Source organism: Zosterops lateralis, assembly GCF_965231275.1.
Source record: "Zosterops lateralis genome assembly, chromosome: 1".
NCBI classification, from domain to species: Eukaryota; Metazoa; Chordata; class Aves; order Passeriformes; family Zosteropidae; genus Zosterops; species Zosterops lateralis.
Window position 1 is genome coordinate 93,179,715 of NC_139762.1, and position 17,680 is coordinate 93,197,394.

General features: G+C 37.1%; 1 protein-coding gene across 15 annotated transcripts in view; it reads left to right on the top strand.

The window, feature by feature from the left end:
• Positions 1 to 17,680, top strand: part of MBP (myelin basic protein) — a 109,879-nt gene that overhangs the window by 7,637 nt on the left and 84,562 nt on the right. The gene's annotated exons all lie outside the window — the stretch shown is intronic.

A 17,680-nucleotide genomic window follows, 5' to 3' on the forward strand; every position in this document is an offset into this window, starting at 1 on the left:
GTTTGTGACAAATCCTTCAACTAACTAGACTTTCAGTTCATCTCAGAAAAGACTCATCAGCTTCTGAGGGTGGCAGTTCCGTATCTCTCGCAATACTTCACAGTTAATAGCAAAACATTGGTTTGCAATGTTGTCTAATGTATTGTAATGCTTTTCAGTTATCCTTCTCCAACATTGTTGTTTCCTGCATGTCAGCATTGCTCTTCTCTTCAAATTCTAAAAACATGAGTCCTTAGTTAAACTCTCTTGTCAGATCTTTTTAATTCTCTGTATAAAAAGTAGTGTTGGAATATTATCTGACAGAACTTACAGTGATTAGAATAAAATACTATGCTTGTCCCTTAGAGTGTTAAGAAGGTACAGAAGAAATTATGGCAGATTTGTGCGTATGTTTGATTGTTTTTGTTGGGTTTTTGTTTGTTTGTTTATTTTTTTTAATTCTTTTTTTGTGGAGGACAGCTGTACAAGTTTGTGTCCAGAAAGAACCTGTGATACTGAAAATTATGACAGCAAAGTCTGAAACCAAATGAAGGAATATAACTGGTCTATGTTTCCAGTAGTTCTGTAGCATGGGATGAAATGCCGATGAAACAATACAGAACAGTAACTTTGGGTATTGGTGTGTGCCTTGGAGATTTATCCATAAAGAATGATATAATCATTGTATTAGGAAACTTTCGGACCCCTACGGTGTTGCATTTGTAATGTTTTGATAGCTCAACCCATTCTAGAGAGCTAAAATGGGAGTAAAACTCATAATCCCATGAGTTACTGAAATCCACTGTCAAGTTACACGGTGATCCCATTTTAATTGGTCTTTTCAGTGAAATGGTCACTGAATAATAGTCAGCAATTTGATTCCAGATGTTTTCATCTCTACATTGCCTAGCTTAAAAGAAAAAAATACAATGCCTAGAAGGCTGAGTAAAGAACAGTGGCAAACTGTTTGAAAGTGATTGCCTGTTGTGCTTCATGTATTAACAAAGTTGGTGATATGGGTAGAATCTTTCCACATTTCTTAAGTCAGCCTTGGTGTTAATTCTTCTTTTATTTTTCTGAAAGTAGAAAGAATGATATTTTCCATAGCTGTTTATTAGCTTAATAAACATACTCAAATAATTGGGACTGACTTAAAGGAGAACAATTGCAGTTATCTTGTGCTTTGGCTCTTGTTGAGTCTTTTACTATTAGATTCTTTCCTCAAATGTTGGAATTTACTGAGGGACTTCTCACTGAATTGCAGAGCTTCTACAAATAGAAACTCCCTGACTTATATTTTGCGTTATCTTTAATCTGTACTATTGCTTTGCCCTGACTTGTTCCTGGAGAAGAAATGCACATAAGTTTCTGCACCACTTTCATCAGCATAGTCTGAGTCAGGGCTGTTCACCTGGAAGATAGGCAGTAATTTGGCTTTGGTTTTGTTCTTCAGAAAGATACTCTTGTCAAATGGGAAATAACCCATGATAGGCTCACATGGAAAAAATTACTGCTTTAATGGAAATTGTAGTAGGTGCTTTTCACCTGAGTGTAGGGCTGTTGGTGTTGAAAAGCTAATCTTAAACTTTGGTTTAAGATTAAGTGTGGGTTGTAAAATACTCCATTCTTCTCCTCTTCCAGTGGTAAAATACTTTGCATGTGGTTTGGTTATTTATTTGGTTTAGGTTTTTTTTTTTTTTTTTTTTTTTTTTTTTTTTTTTTTTTTTTTTTTTTTTAAAATTTTTTTTTCCCCACTCTTAATTCTAACTCCTGAATGCCACAGCCTTCTTTATTAATGAAAGCTCTGTAGGAAGATACTTAGTTCAAGTTGAAGGCTAAAATCATAGCCACAAGTAATACATTTTTGTGCCCCTGGAATTAGTGAGAAAGAAGTAATGAAAGCTACTTTGCAGCGTAATTGGCCTTTTATTATAATTGGCTTGCATGTTTCATCCCTATGAGTAATATTTTGTCCATTAGGCCTTAGCAAGGCCACAAACAGCATACAGCAACAACAAAAGTATGCTCCTTGTCTTAATGGAGTTATGTGGTAAAGCACTGAGTAGCATCATATTCATAATTCTTAACTGAGTTTATATTCTGCCATTAGGGACTGTGTTTCTTTTCCCTTGCCTAATACATATTTACAACTTCCTAGATCACAGCTGATGTTGTTCTGCCCCTGTGCACCTTGGTGAAAAGTCTGGCCTCATCATTTTTATGATTTACTTTTAGGTATTGAAAATTTGATACTAGGTGCTCCAAAGCTTTCTCCAGGCTGAACAATCCCAGTGTCTTCAGCCTCTCTTACAGGATTGTATTCCAGCTGACAGTTTTTTTTGTGGCCTTCCACTGAATTGCTCTTATTGACATTTCATAATGTGGATCCAGAAGCAGACCTGGTAGTGCAGATACCAGAGAAGTGGATTGTGCGCGAAGCAGAATGATTGCTTCCTTCAGTCCACCAGCTGTGCTTCAATTTCCAGAGCCCAGGAAGCTGTTAGCTCTTCTTGCTGCCAGGTGGAGGGGCTGATTCATGTCTTGCCAGGACCTCCAGCTTGTTTTCGGGGAAGCTGCTCCCAAGTAAGTTGGTCTTCAGGCTATGCTCTCATGACATTTTTGTTGGCCGTATCTAAGTTATTTAACCCTGCCCTCCAGTGTGTCTTCTACGCTTGTAAATGTAGCGTTTGCAGATTTACTGTGTGCTCTGCCAGGTCACTGTAAAAGAAATTAAACAGGATTGGGTCCCTAACCTATTCTCTTTGAAACAATGGGCAGATTGTGAACCATTAAGAGCTGCTGTTTGAGCCTAATGATAGAGATATTTGGGCTTTTTTGTCAGCTAGTAGTTTACCTATCCCTGCTGTAACTTGAATCAGGTTAGGTGCAAAAATGCTGCGGGAGAGATTTTTGAGTATTTCTAAAATCAAGGTGGGTGACACCAATGATCTCTCATCCACAAATCCTGACATTTTATGGCAGAAGGCAGTCAGGCAATCATATTGGTCAGGCATGATTTAACCTCTGTAAATGCATCCTAGTGATTCCCAATGACCAGCTTCTCCTTAATATGCCCAGAAATGACATCCAGGCAGACGTATGTCTGAACATACTGTGGAACTAGATTAACAAACAATAATAGTAAGCTGGACTGTGATATTTTCTTTCCTAGTGATCCCTCAAACTTGGTAACTGGTAACCTGTGCATAATCCTTCCCCTTCTCTTCTTTTCTGGATGCCCAGTTGCTGTCCATCTGTAGGTGATGAGTGCATGCTGGTCACAGGATGGAGCACCTGCATCTTTGGGAATGTGGTGATGAATAAGCTGGGCCTTCATGTGACCTGGGGTAACGAGTTTGTTAGGAACAGGATGTCACTTCTAGAGTGATTCTTTGCTCCCTCTGTGTGTGTGAGGAATTTCCAAGATAAGAAGGTGAAACAAAAGTGACAGTAAGTTTAATAATTATTTTGGCTTGGTCTAATGCATGTAAATGATTATATTGGTGATCTGCCTAAAGCCAGAGGGCTTTGCCCTGGGTTCTCTTTTGTATTGATTTAGTTCCATTATATTGTCATTAGCTTGACAGTAAAAGTAATGCATATGCAGGTGTCAGGGTGTGTGAAAAATCTGTATTTGCCTTCTGATACACATTTTTAGCTTCTTTTTTAGTAGTAGTTTGCTTTTTTTGGTTTTGTTTTGTTGCTACTGTTAATCTGCTTTTACAACTTCTCTAATTATGTTATAGCTTTTTTTCTGCTAATCACGATTTTGATATTCCCTTATTAATCATAATTTTAGATGGGTCTTTAAAAGACACCAGCACCTGTCAAATGCAGTAAGATCCCCAGCGAAACTGAGACTTGCTTGATTTGCACATAGTAAGAAGCAAAGAAATTTGACCTGATTGTATGATGCTGAATAGTGAGTTCACAATGACTTATTGGGGAAATCAGTGTTTCTCAGATCTTATCATTGGCACTACTTGCCTTACTGATTCAGATGCTTAATTTTCTAACTGCTGTTACTGATGAACAGTTATAACTCTGCATAGTTCATCAGGTATCAAAATAATTTTGTCTCATGATGATGGTTGTCCTCAGTTTTGTCCTTTATAGAACTATACATTTAGATAATAATTTTTATTTACTGCATTATTTTTGGGGACCTGAAAAGCCCCTTCAGAGTAAAATAAATTTAATAAAACATTTCTAAACGAGCAGTAGCTGAACTAATTGTAAGAATTACATTCTACAATTTGGAAATGTTCTAGTAACCATCTAATCAGCAGTGAATTAATCAGAAATACAGTATTCATGAAATGTTTTGAATGGCAAGTATAATTAGTTCATTATTTTAATGCTACCAATAGTGTTTAATTGCAGTAAGACTTTAATACTTCAGGAAAAAGATCATAATAGTTGGCAAATCATTGTCAGTATTTTAACTCAGTCTTCTATGTATTCCAAAACCATACTGGCATTTTCTAAACTGAGACTGAAAAATGCATGTAGGAGAAAAAGTCAAATGCTAAATGATAAATAGTAAATGGTGCCTCTGTAGTAAATTTTAGATATCTAAGTTCTTGCTTTTATCTATAATGTCTGTCTCTGGTTTTATGCTTTACTTATGAAGTGTAAAATCACATTTTCCTGTTATTCACTTTAGTAAATATTTTATATTTGCAAATAAAAGATTAACTTGCAAATACAGTCTTCGTAGAATATTACATTTGGAAATGGACACGATTAAATGTATTTCACAATCAGCTAGCTCTGTACTTTAACCTGAGAGGAACAACCAAGGCTTTGGGAATAAGGCAGTTAAGTAATTGCATAATCATTCATGCATTACAGCAATTGTACTGGCACACACAAGCATAAAAACTGGTTTTGCAGTGTCTTCCTGATACAAAAAAAATACAACAGTCTTCAATAGACTTTCTTGTATAAGAAAAGACCACCTAAATAAATAAGATCAAATGAAAGCAAGATTTTAAGACATTAAGTTTTGTTGGCACACTGATTTGAAATAGATAATAAACGGATGAAAAAGTTATTCTGTATATGTCCTTTCGTAGTATTGAGTAATTTTGTGGGTTTTTTCTAACCGATTGAGGGAGGCGTTGACTTAGAGTATCTTGACTCAATTTCAGCTTATTTTGTTTGTATAAAAACTCCTGTAGTGTCAGCTAAATGAGTTGCCTGTCCTATAACTTCTTAAGCACTTTAAGTTTTCTCAGTTTAAAGATTGCTGCAATTCAGAAACGTTTGAAGTTATTCCTATTTATATTTTATTTGGAGGCAAGAAATTATAGTTCAGACTGAAGAGAATGCTGAGTAGCATTGTGGTGGGGCATATATAGCAAGTTTCTGGCCAAGAGAGATCTCCTTCTGCTTGCAAATTCTGTATTTACAGTATAAAGTTAGGCAGGTTGTGGGGGTGGAGCATGAAAAAAACTCTTTTGTGAAAAATTATATATTCTGGATGATGTTTGGGTATGAATAATTTTCAATGGGCAGAGGGTAAGCAAGTGCTGGGCAAGATAACTGTATTGCCAGAGTGTTATGACATGAAATGAACAGTAATCTACCAAAATTGTGAGGTGCCTTTTGTTTCTGTGATGTTGTGACAACCTCTTGTTCATCAGCTTATGCACGTTCCAGTCTCACTGGACCTGGCATCACTGTGCATCTGCTTCTGTTATTGTCTGCTTGCACCTTTTCCCCATGTGGGATTTGAGAGAGCATTTGTGGTATGATCTGCAACTCTCCTCCATTTTAGCAGACCACCAAAATTTGGTGACATTTAAAGTGCTTTAGGATTGGCTGCACTATGTAGTTGGCAAGATAAGGGAAACTTCTGTGTATGACTAATTGAATGTAAGAGTGAAAAAAGTGCACTCTGCTGTATCTAAACTGATGAAATGTTTACATCCAACTATGTTAAAAAAAAACAAACCCCGAAACACTTCTGGTGATAATTGCTTTCCACTTTGCTTAGCTTCAAACATAGAATCTGAAGTGCTTTTAGCATGTGTTTTTGTGTTTTCAAACATCCTTGCGAGATGCTGTGAAGCCTGTGGTTTTGGGGGTGGAGCTGTATTTTTTTCTGAGTGAATATTATGTGCTTCAAGATAGTGAATGGGGAAAACACCTTTTTTTTTTTTTTTTTTTTTTTTTTTTTTTTTTTTTTTTTTTTTCCCTCCTAGCATTGCTATATTGCTGTATTTTTGTTTTGGAAATTGGCATTAATTTTGGCAGATGCTCAAATACCAAACTGGGAATGGATTTACTAATAGATACTTACCTATGAACAGTAATGCATTAGTGTTACTGGATGGACCAAAGGAAGGTAGTGATGGAAACAGTAGCATTGGCTTAGTAAAGCCAGGTTTGGTCATTCAGAATTATTTCAAGGTCTAAAAATGCCACAGACTAAATATTAGGGACCACAATAGGGCAATGTTGAAATAAAGAAAAGATTATTCATTTGGGAGTGAAAGACTCTAGCTGTAACATCTCAAACTTATCATAACTGTTAACTTCAATAGCTGAGTTTCCACTTAAAAACGTATTATAAATCAGCTAAAGCCTATTGGTACAACTTAATTCCTCTCAATTCAGTAAAAAGTGTTTTAAGTATGATGCTATGTTAAATAAAAGACACATTGCTTTCACTCATAGCTAACTCATGTGAATATTAAATGACAGGTTTTGATTCAGGTATAATAACCTGTATTAATGACTGTATTTATGCTGTGAATAGTTGTTTGGAAGTGCTGTAGGTGAATTAAGAGTTGGATGGAAGTAGCTGGGTAGTGATATTTTTTGAGGTAAAAAGTAAAGAATTTGGCCAAACCAACAGCTAAGTATCTCTTTTCTGAAAGGTTTTAACTCTCTTAAGGAGTGGAATGAGAAGCACTTTTATGGATTGAGTCAAACAAATTTCTGGAAGAGTTTGTTGTGTAGTTTGTTCTATGCATATGTGATATGAAGTTTCAGTCACAGATTGTGGAAATATTACTCATTATTGCATTTCCAAGGAGGAGTGCTTACTGCAGAGGGTTTGAGGAGGGGGTTTTAAGTACTGTTTTGGAATATAGTCTTAGGGGAATGTTATGAAAAGAGCAGTCAGTTTGTAAATGGCTTGGGAAATAGAGATGGAAGAAACTTGGAAGAGCCTTGTATGAGGGCCCTCATCTGTCTAGTATGTAGCCCATGAGCAAAGGCTCCTGAAAGTCAGTATCCAAAGTGCTGTTCTTATTCCTGGAGCTGTGGGGGCAGATGTGGACTTTATGTGTCAGTCTCACAACTGAGGGCCACTGCTCACAAATTTGCAGAAGAGCTGGTTAGCCAAGACCCTGCCATGCTGTGGTTGGGATGGAGATCAGCTCCAGCTCTTTCCCAAAGGGTTCAGGCTTGTGTTTCCTGCTGCAAGGAGCAGGCTGCCAAGGTAGAAGTTGTTGAGTAGGCTGTTTTCTTCAGTAAATGTGTGTCTTGGTGCAGAGGGAGTTACAGCTCTCCCATACTTAAGACTGATCCCTTACAGGATAAAGTGGATGAGCTCAGAGTGGGGAATAAAGTCTGTTTGTCTAGTATCCTACATGCCAGTGAAATCCAGCTGGCTAAAAGCTATCCTATTTCATTTCTGTTCCCCTTTTCCAGAGTATTGGTGGTTCTGTGGTTTTGTTTTGTTTGGGGTTTTGATTATTTTATCCTTTTTTTACAGTCAGTTGTCAGTGTATGAACAGATTCAGAAGAAGGTAGGTCCTTTTTGCCCCTCCCCTGCTTCCCACCCCAGTGCTCCAGGTACACTGTTCAGAGATATGGATTAAAATATTCCCAACCAGAGGAGTGGCCTGTGTCATTTGGGGCTGTCCTGCCATAATAAGAACCACACCATTCATGCAGTCCCTGAAATACAGTGGTCAGACTCTTGCTTTCTGTCTTCAACACAGCTAGGCTTTCTACTCTCCTCTGGTTCTCCCAGAGCCCTGCTCTCCTGATGTTTAAAATATTCTGACTTTCAGTTTAGACTTATATGTGGGCAGTGTGTATTTTCTCCTCCTCCAACACTCATTTAGCTTTGCTTTACTTAGGCTTGACATGTCATGAGCTTTTAGTCTTACCTCTGTCTAATGGGTTCCTGTTGCTCCCTTCATCTTCGCATCTGTTCTAGTAAAAAATTCATGTTGTTAGATATAGCTGACCAGAATTGTACCTTGTATTCAGCTGATGTTATGGTAGCAGCTTGTGTGATGACTTTAATTCTTCCTTATCTTAGCTGGAAATATTCTCTCACTATACAATGTAGGTCTGTTTGTCTGTCTTTTTTTTTAAATCTATTTTCCCCTTGCCAGATCACACTGGTGACTCACAGTTATCCTGTGATCAAGCCAGACTGATCTTTCCCTTCAGTATCGTCTAAAACGATCCCTGGTTTCCCACATCCTGTGTGAGTGTGCTAATCACAAGCTTATTATCTCATGGTATGGGTGACCTTCTGCTATAGCTGGTTAGAAAAAAAACAAACAAAACAAAAAAAAGAAGTGGGGAGCGGGTTGTTGCAGTGTTTTCCGCTCTGTCTTGTGATAATCTTGAGCCTGATAGCTCACATTTTCTGTGTTTGAGACAAAGTTGGCTGAATGAAGACTTAGGATGTCAGAGAAATAACCTCATTGTATATTGATGAGGTTCTGGTGTAAAATCATGTGAAGCTGCTTGGCTGTGTCATTGTAGCTGGAGTGTTGTTTTGATGGCAGAACTTGAAAGCCATGAAGCACTTACTTGCAGAGTAAGAAAGAAGGTGTGTGTTGTGATCATAAGTCCTGGCATTATGTAGTAGCTGAGAATGGGTTTTCAGAATTATAACTCTGGATTTAATTTTCTGATGTCTGCCAAAGCTTCTCAAGTGGGCTGTAAGTTTTTTTTTATTGATTATCCTTAATTTATCTCTGCCTGTGCTCTATATCTGTAATATGGGAGAAAGGTTTACCTTCTGGTCATGTGTTTTGTCTACTTATGTTGCAAGACCTTTAGGGAAGGAACTTCCTGGCAATCTTTTTGTGATGTCTGGAAAAGCACTTTTGGCAGAGGGCTGTGGACCCTGTCACAGATGATGGCATTTGCAACATTTTCTTTTTTTAAAAAAAAATTTTTGTTAACAATTAAAGAGTTTACAAGTGCAACTTGTTCAAGAACTAGATATTCTCATGATGGGTGCTGCAAATATTATATACAAGCTTACTTTTAATCATAGAGTGGATTTGAGATATATTTTGGTAATCATGATTGAAAGTGAAGACACTGCTAGTCTCCTTATTGAAACATGTATTTTCTCACTCCATTATTTTGTTATGTTGCCAAATTTTGTTATATTTTTCTTTTGTACACCGATAAATGGTGAACTGCATTTGAAAACCATGCTGAAAAAATGAGTGTATGGCCTGTCACATGCTTTTGTCTTCCTTTTAACGTGGAATAAACAATCTGGTTTTCTTTTTAATGAAAAAAGGAGAGATAATGGTCTTGTGTACATTTAGAAAATTCTCATGTTCAAATGGAAATTTTCTCCTGTGTCTGTCATTGTTCTCTTCAGTAGTTTTTCAGTAATGACTGTTTCTATATTGGCTTTGAATATACCCCTGATAAAGATTGGGAAAACAGCATTAATACATGACATTTAAGATTTAGATAAAATGAGACAATATTCAAGTATGAGCCACAAGTTCTTGAAAGCATATTTAAAGAAGCACACAAGTACAATAATTATGTCAGGGAGATGTTTCTCATGCAGATTTCAGCTGCTGTTACTCATTAATTATTTAAAATTCCAAATGCAACAACTCACAGCTTAGTGACTGCAACCTGCTGAGCCTGTGACCTAAACAATTAAAGCCAAAACATCTGGATTAAAATTCCATTTGAAAAGAAGATAAATTGATTTATTTATTTTACAGCTATGCAATTATCCTTAGGAAAAAAATAATTTTGCTTTCTTTCCTCAGAAGGGAAAGCAAATCAGTGTGTCATCAGTGGAGAAAATCCCAAACTGGGGTCATAGTATCTGTGTTTCCAGACAATCCATTTATGAGCGAAGAAAAATTGCTTCTCTTCAGCTCTCTGAGTTACTTTGTTCTTAAATTTATTTATTGATTTCTGAGAAAAGGAGTTTATAAATCTTTACTTAAGCTTCATGAGGTGTCACTTGCACCTTGCATAGCAGACCATTTCTGACTGGAGAAATGTCTGTGTTAATGGGCTCTGGATAATAAATTTTAGGAGGCTGCCACATGTCCTTTGAACATTCTTGCATGTCTTCAGTGTGCTTACAAATTAAAATACTGAGGATTGAGTTTTCAGCAAATTACTTTAAGAAGTACTTTAGGAGCATGATTTCATGCATGAACGTTCAGACAATAAGGGCAGGCAAAAGAAGGCAAAGAGAAGTTAGAAACACAAAAAGAGAGAAATACAAGCAGAGAATTAAGTATGAATTTTTTCCATGTCAGAGAAAAACATTGGGTTTTGTGCTTCTTTGGCAGTGTGTTTATGGAAAGGAAGGGAGGGACATGACTGTAGAGAAGTAGATTGGGCCAAAGGGAATCAACTTGGAGTATGGTGAAAGTCAGACCCTTTCGCAATATCAATATTTCTGCCAAATGTTACGAAGGAGAATCTACAGGAAATCCATCTCTTGGTTGGTATGTTCGCTGTATAGATAACATTTATGAAGTCAGGAGAGAGAGAGAGGGATACTTTTTTTTATTTTAATTGAGAAGGATATAGTGATTCAGTGTTATCTCACAGCACAGTTAATGCTGTCTGAAGGGGGTGAATCATCTCCTTGTCCCATCTGTCAGTCTGTTGAATATGAGAGGAGCAGGCATACAGTGCCTTTAATTCATGTGTGTTTAGAACTGCAGGTGTGCACTTTTATCATCAGTCTGTACAAAGTGTTAATGAAATACTGATCATCAAAGTGCTTGTGTTCTCTGGGAAGCTTTGGTAACCTACCTCACTTTGAAAGGGAGAATATACTGCTCAACATTTGGAGAGGGCTGATTTTTCTAAGCAGAGAACAGAAAAAAAAGTGAGTTATCAAATATATCATGGTTTTATTCTCTTTTTTAAGAGAGATATTTTTTAATTTTTATTTGAAAAGCGGTGCTAGGTCTTGTCTGTTTTCAGAGTACCTTAATATTGGAAACTGAAAGTCTTCAAGTAACAAGCAATTACAATTTTCTGTATCATTTCTCAGTTTTGGTTTTTTTTTTGGTTTTTTTGTCCTCTGGTACTGGTAAGATTTTTACTTTGGCCTGAAATTCTCCATGATTTGAATATGAATTTGTTCTTTTTTTTCATTCTCCTGATTAATAACTGCACTTGGGTTATATATTCTTGTGCGGCATTTCCTATTTTTTCAAAACTACTTAGGAATATAGGAGAAATGTCTAACCTTTAGGTATTGACTCACTGAGGCCAAATGTTGAAGTTTATGAATACACCTGTGGAGGTGTATTCATAAAGGAAATATGGTACTTTAGAAGCCATGATGGTGGAAAGTACTGGTCTTAGGAGTCTACTGTGTATCTTACAAATACACAGAATGAGGCTATGATATGTCTCTGTTCTTAAACTTTATACCTTTCTCTGTCTCTTTTTTTTTTTTTTTTTTTTTTCTTCCCATGAGTTGATTTATTTTACCGTAGTATCAAATTATTTTGTCTCTGGAGCACATAGGTGCTGAAAAAAATAACCAATGAATACGTATCTGATCCTTTTCAGAAAGCTGGGAAAAATTGATCCTAGCTCCAAGATGTTGTATGCCATGCCAACCTAAACCTCTATGAAAAAGAAAATAATAACACCCAGCCTATTTTGTTGTGGTATTGTGCATAAAAGACAGCATGTTGCAAATTAAGTGGACTTGTTTGTATTAGCAACTGAGATAAAAACAAACAAATCAGTCTTAGTTTCTCAAAGGGCACCATTTTCCTTCTGATATTTACATTTTGGGGGAGTGTATATGTGGCTCTCTCTGTTCCCTAGACTGGGAATTGACAGGCTATAAATATCTCAGCAAAATCATAGAGTACTTAAAAGGAAATCCACGTTTAGTCAAGATGCAGTTGTAGGTACAGTGGTGGAAGTGCAGGAAGCAGAAAGGATGGAGCTCAAACATGCTGGGTGCATCTGTACCTTGCCCCAGGCCTTTGGGTTCATACCTGGCTCCCTCCTCAGATGCACTGGAGGTGATTAAGGAAATTTCCTTATGACCCTGCAGGTGGATTGGCACAGAGTTCACAGGGCTTTGCTAATCTTAGTGTTTTGAAGACAAACAGTAAACATGTGGCTAATGCCTAATGATTGTGGTCATCGATGATTTCTGTTTGTGTAAAGGAGTGTAGGTACCAGCATGTGCTACATGACCTTAGGGGAGCATTTTTCCATTTGGGAAAGAGAAAAGCTCTGTTAAGAAATTTGTTTTAAAATTGCATTTTTTTTTTCTGTAATGGGTGGGACAGGGCTGATGGTGTTCTAGCAAGGAGAGCAGAGTGGGTTGAAGGAATAAAGAAGAGAAAAGTAAGGGGAGTCTAAGCTACAGAAAATAAATATATGTGGCTTAGCAATTTCATTGTAATTTCATGTTGTCTAGATTCTGTTGTCTAGAATCAAGTCTGGACTATGCTCAGTGTGCTGAGGTGAGATTCCTGGAAATCACATGCTTTTATAAAAAATAATGTTCCATACCCTTCTTGTTAGCAATAGAGAAAAATTGTAATCAGAGCAGTCAGGAAACATCTTAAACCTTGGGTCCTGCTTACCCTATGGCAATTTTAGGAAATAGTTTGCAACAATGTTTTTTCACAGAATATATTCTCTCTCGATGTTGTAGCCTTTCTTGTGTGCCATAGTGTTGCAGAAGATTTTAGAGAAAATGAAATAAATTAGGTGTCCTTTGCAATGATATATGAAGTGTGTGCAAATTACTGAGCAGCTGTGCTTGCACTGGGGAATACTCTCTCAGGCAAATGGTGTTGCAGATCTTGGCCAGTCCCTCAGAGGGATGGTTTTCTAGGGCTGGTGTCCTTGCTAAGGTACGTGCAGTTATCTGTAAAGATGGAAATTGCTGTAATATGTAGATAAGTTAGGATAAATGATATGCAAGGCACTGTACGAGCATGATTAAATACATCTGTAAGTATTAAACTCCCCTTGACTTCTCTGATTTATAGGCTATGGTTGCCACTGAAATCTTGGTTTTGATAATTCAGGATGGAAATATGTCTGGAATAATGGGTTTTTCTTTCAGAGAAATATAATTGTGGAAGTCAAAAGTGAAATAAAGTTTGATTTAGGAAGTATTGCACTCTTTTGCAATAATGAAAAATTAAATCTGCATTAAATAACAATGAAACTTGTAAGGGGTTTGAGGCACTATATTTTGTAAAATAATTTGACAGTTGAATTAAGAGGCAGGGTTCCTGGGAAGCAGTTTGTCCATGAGGCAGGTTACTTTTGTTACATGGTTGCTCACATCTGTCTATGAAGTGTCTGACTGTGGCTGCTGATGGATTTAGCTGCAGGTCACTCATTTGTGCCTGCTGGAGATTTTCTTTCTTGGTGAGCTGGAATATTACCACATGGAAGTTTACCACAACAAGGGAATTCTGAAGAAACAGATGAGGCGTGCCCAGTGTCTCAGTCTTGTTTTGAAAGAAGATGAAGTGAAAGGCTTCCTTGCAAAGATGTGTATCACACTGAGAGCCTAAAAAATCCACTCAAAGATTTCCATGTAGCTGGCAGCCACTGCTGTGCAATGTGTCAGCTTGCTTCCCAGGAAGCTATATAACCAGAACCTGACACTACCAAAAACAAACAAAAGACCAAACACAAAAATTTAAAAAAACCACCACAAATTAAAGCAAAAAAAAAAACCCTCAAACACTTGGGTAAGTTTGTAATTAAGAGTTTACATTAGGGGGCTACCAGAACTAGAGAACTTGCACGTTTCTTGAAAGAAATTTCACTTTTTTTTTTTTTTTTCTAATAAGATCTGTATATAATAGTAAAATGTCATATTTATTTGGATAAGAATAGATATGAATATAGCAGGAAGTTTTAAGTAAATTCCTCAAATATTTTTATATTCTGTGGTTACCCTTCCCATGTGTGAGTAAGGCTAGGGGAACTTGTAGCTCTGCACTATTACCCAACATCAGTCTGTGATGAATACATATTCCTAGACAAGGTGGTAATTATATTCTGATACTTGTAAATATGTAAGTCCTTTCATACCTTTATTACTACGTGTACTTCTTTTGAGTCATAATTAACGTGTGGGAAGTGGTAAGAGCATATTTAACAATCCATTTTCAGCATCGTGTGATACGCATTCAGTAGTTTATGCATTTTAATTTGAAGTAACCATTAATGTTCAGTAAAAATGCTTCATGTGAATTGGCTTACAGACTGTTTTGACTCCTGAATTACAATATCACATAAAGTCTGATGTGGGTGAACTACATGGGTGAACTTTTTTCAGGCTCCTGTGAATAAGAAAACGCTATTTTGCTGTTAAAACTGCATCACCTGCAGGAAGTAATTCCATTGCATTTCTTGTTATATTCAGAAGGTTTGGAGAAGTGTTTTTCTGCCTTTCAGTGAAAATTCTAAATCAAACTTCTTTATAGGACAGTGGTTGTGTACCGGAAGATGATTGGAACCACTTGTTTAGCTGCAAATACTGACAGGCAGACTAGAATGGGCTAAAAAAACACTACAATGATATTTCTAAACCTCTATTTTTAATAAACTCCTCAGATGAAGATCAATTACATGATGCCAACATAAGTGTATTTTTATAGGTATGTGTAGTATAGAACAGAGTTTTCCATCTCATTTTTTATTTTGAGTGTTGGAAATAGAAGTTTTTTCTCTTTGGATAAGGCACTGGCATTTCTGTAGTTGTTGCTAGTTGAAATATGGGCTTGTGTTGTGAAGAAAGTGGGAAAGCTGCTTAGTCTAGGCTTCCATGAGGTTATCTAACTATCTAACTTCCATGAGGATAGACTAACTCCGTAAGAAGGTGAATTGATGGGAGGAGACACTTTATTTCATTTCCCCAGGCAAAATCCTTCAGCAGTTTTTGGAATTACTCAAGGTGTCTGGCATAGGTGTTGCTGCTGTATCAGTCATGGAGCGGGAAGTGCCAGGTCACGGCAGCAGAGCTGATTCAGCTCAGAAGGTGGTTGTAGCGTAGTGCTGAGGCAGCTGGATGTCTCTGCTGGTGGCACCTGCAGCAGTGGTTCACAGCTTCCTGAACCAATTCACTCACTTCACCCTAAAGAGTTTTTAGGTAGCAGAAGTGTTTTCAATTTTTAGTCCTGTTAAATCAGTTTACTCCTATGGCCTTTAATTTTCTGAGCCTCTCAGATGGTTTTAATATGGAACCAGCAACTCTTGATGGGAAGTTTTATGGGGGAGCTGGTGATGTAACTCCATTCACTGCAGGCATGCAGAGTGTCCCCTCTCATTTGTGACTGAAGCTCGTGTGCAAAATTTGTCATCTCATAGGATTTACAAAATTTGCAGGGTTTCACAAGGAAGGTTTCTGGCAAATGCTGCTGAGGTCATAAGCTCGATCTCATGTGTAGGCCTGTTTTGGCAGCTTATTGTTCGGTGTGAATCATGTGGGATTCAAAGAAGGTATTGCATTTTCACAGTACTTCTGTTTCTTCATTGCTTGGAGCACTGTGACTGTTCTAGTGGCTGCTCATCAGTGCTGAATCATTCATGGATTCCTCTGCAAAGAAGAATGTTGATCGGTTGATGCACATTGTTAGGAAGTATAAGAAGCTGTTTCTTCATTTCATACAGGGCAGCTTAGTCTGGCAACCTGTACATTATGAAGGTGACTAGAAAGAAAATATGAGTCTTTTTCCAGCTGAGATGTTTGGAATAGTTGGCTGCAAGTTCCTACAAAGATTGTAAAATGAGTTGAACTCAGTGACTCAACTGAAGTCAGTGACTCGACTCATTGCATAAAGATCAGCACAGGTAGAAACTGCAGTGTGGTCTCCCTCCAGACAGTAAGAACCAAAGTCAGTGTTTAAGTCTTAGTGTTGCAGTGTACTTTCATCCTGAAGTGGAAACGACCTGTGTGCTGAGTTTTTAGTCAAGTAAGGCAGATTTCTGCTTGAAGCTGAAGTGAAAAATCAAGTCTTTGTTGCTATAAATGTTTTTAATATTTGTAGGCTTGTATTTATGTATGGTTTTGCTTCCTACTCAGATATCTACAGAACAGTTGTCACTGTAGAATTTCTTTCATAATTCATGTCAGATTCTTGGAAGCCTTTTTTTTGCCAAAGGATTACTTAGATTTCCCTGTTTAATAGGTAGCATGAAGAAATCTGGAACATTTAGGATACCTTTGCTAGTGGCAGGTTGCTTTTGTCCCTTTGGCTGAAAAGTAGTCTTATTGCTAAGTGAGGAATTAATAGCAGTTACCTGTAGCTAACTTCTCTTCTGTTCAGGCATCTGCATTCATATATGCATGAAATAAAAAGATAAAATAAAATCTAGTTGTGAGTGTTTTATGGATGAAGGATGGTTGTTCCTGGAGCATTACTCCAAAGACAGGAGGGAGGCTAAGGGGAAGCAGGAGGACAGGATCACAGATATGCTCTGCAGGTATTATGTTGGCTTCCTCATCTGTGTACTGAGATATATGTGTGTTATTGACCAAATTGGATAGTTAATATTTTGACAAACGTGTGGAAGAATAACACATTTGCCTTTATATTCTGCTGTAGACATCTCTTACAGTTTTGCATTCCACTCTGCTTTCCTTATGTTGGGAAGTAGGTGATGAGGAATGAACTGCTGCTCATAATTTGTAGAGCAGAGGCCAGTTTGAGGAAGTTCAAGTCTGAAACCCAGTGTATATGAAATTATTTGTATTTTTCTGTGAAAAATTTTAGAACAAAGAAAGTGTGTGAATTGGTTGTGCTGATCTCATTTTTGGAAAGTACAGGGATTTTTGTTTTTTGAGTTTTTTTTTTTTTAATCTTGTATGCAATAGATGGTGCTGGCTTAAAACAACACCTGTTTCCAATTTAGCAGTAAATTATATCTTGAGTGCATTTACTGAGTTTGGAAGTTTTTTAATTTTTATTTTTGAGACCTTGGAAATGGATTTTTGTGAGGAATTATTTAATTGGATACACTGACAACATGGATTTTAGAGCAAATTGAATTCAGTGAATTGCCAAATGAGCACTGTAGACCCTCAAAATTTGAAATTTATCACTGGAGGTTGGGTGGGGTGGTGAAGAGTGTGTGTGTAAATAAATCAGTCTCTCCAAAAGTTGAAGTAGAGATACAAAACAAGATTGATTACTTATGATTCTCCATCACAGATTTGTACTTTTTCAAAAGCAAAGTTTGTGTCTTTAGTGTACACAAATCAGTGCATGTAGCTGGGGTTATAATGGTATATGAGTTTATGTAGCCTATTGCTTTCCTTCATGCCTATAATTTTAAGCAATGCATGTAATTTTAAGTTTCATGACTTCAAATGCTGTGCTGCACTGCATTCAAATCATGTCAAGGCAGCACCTGTAAGATCCTATACAGATACCTGCTTCTGTGACAAGAAATATGTGGCACAACCACAAGCGTGCTATAAAAACTGAAA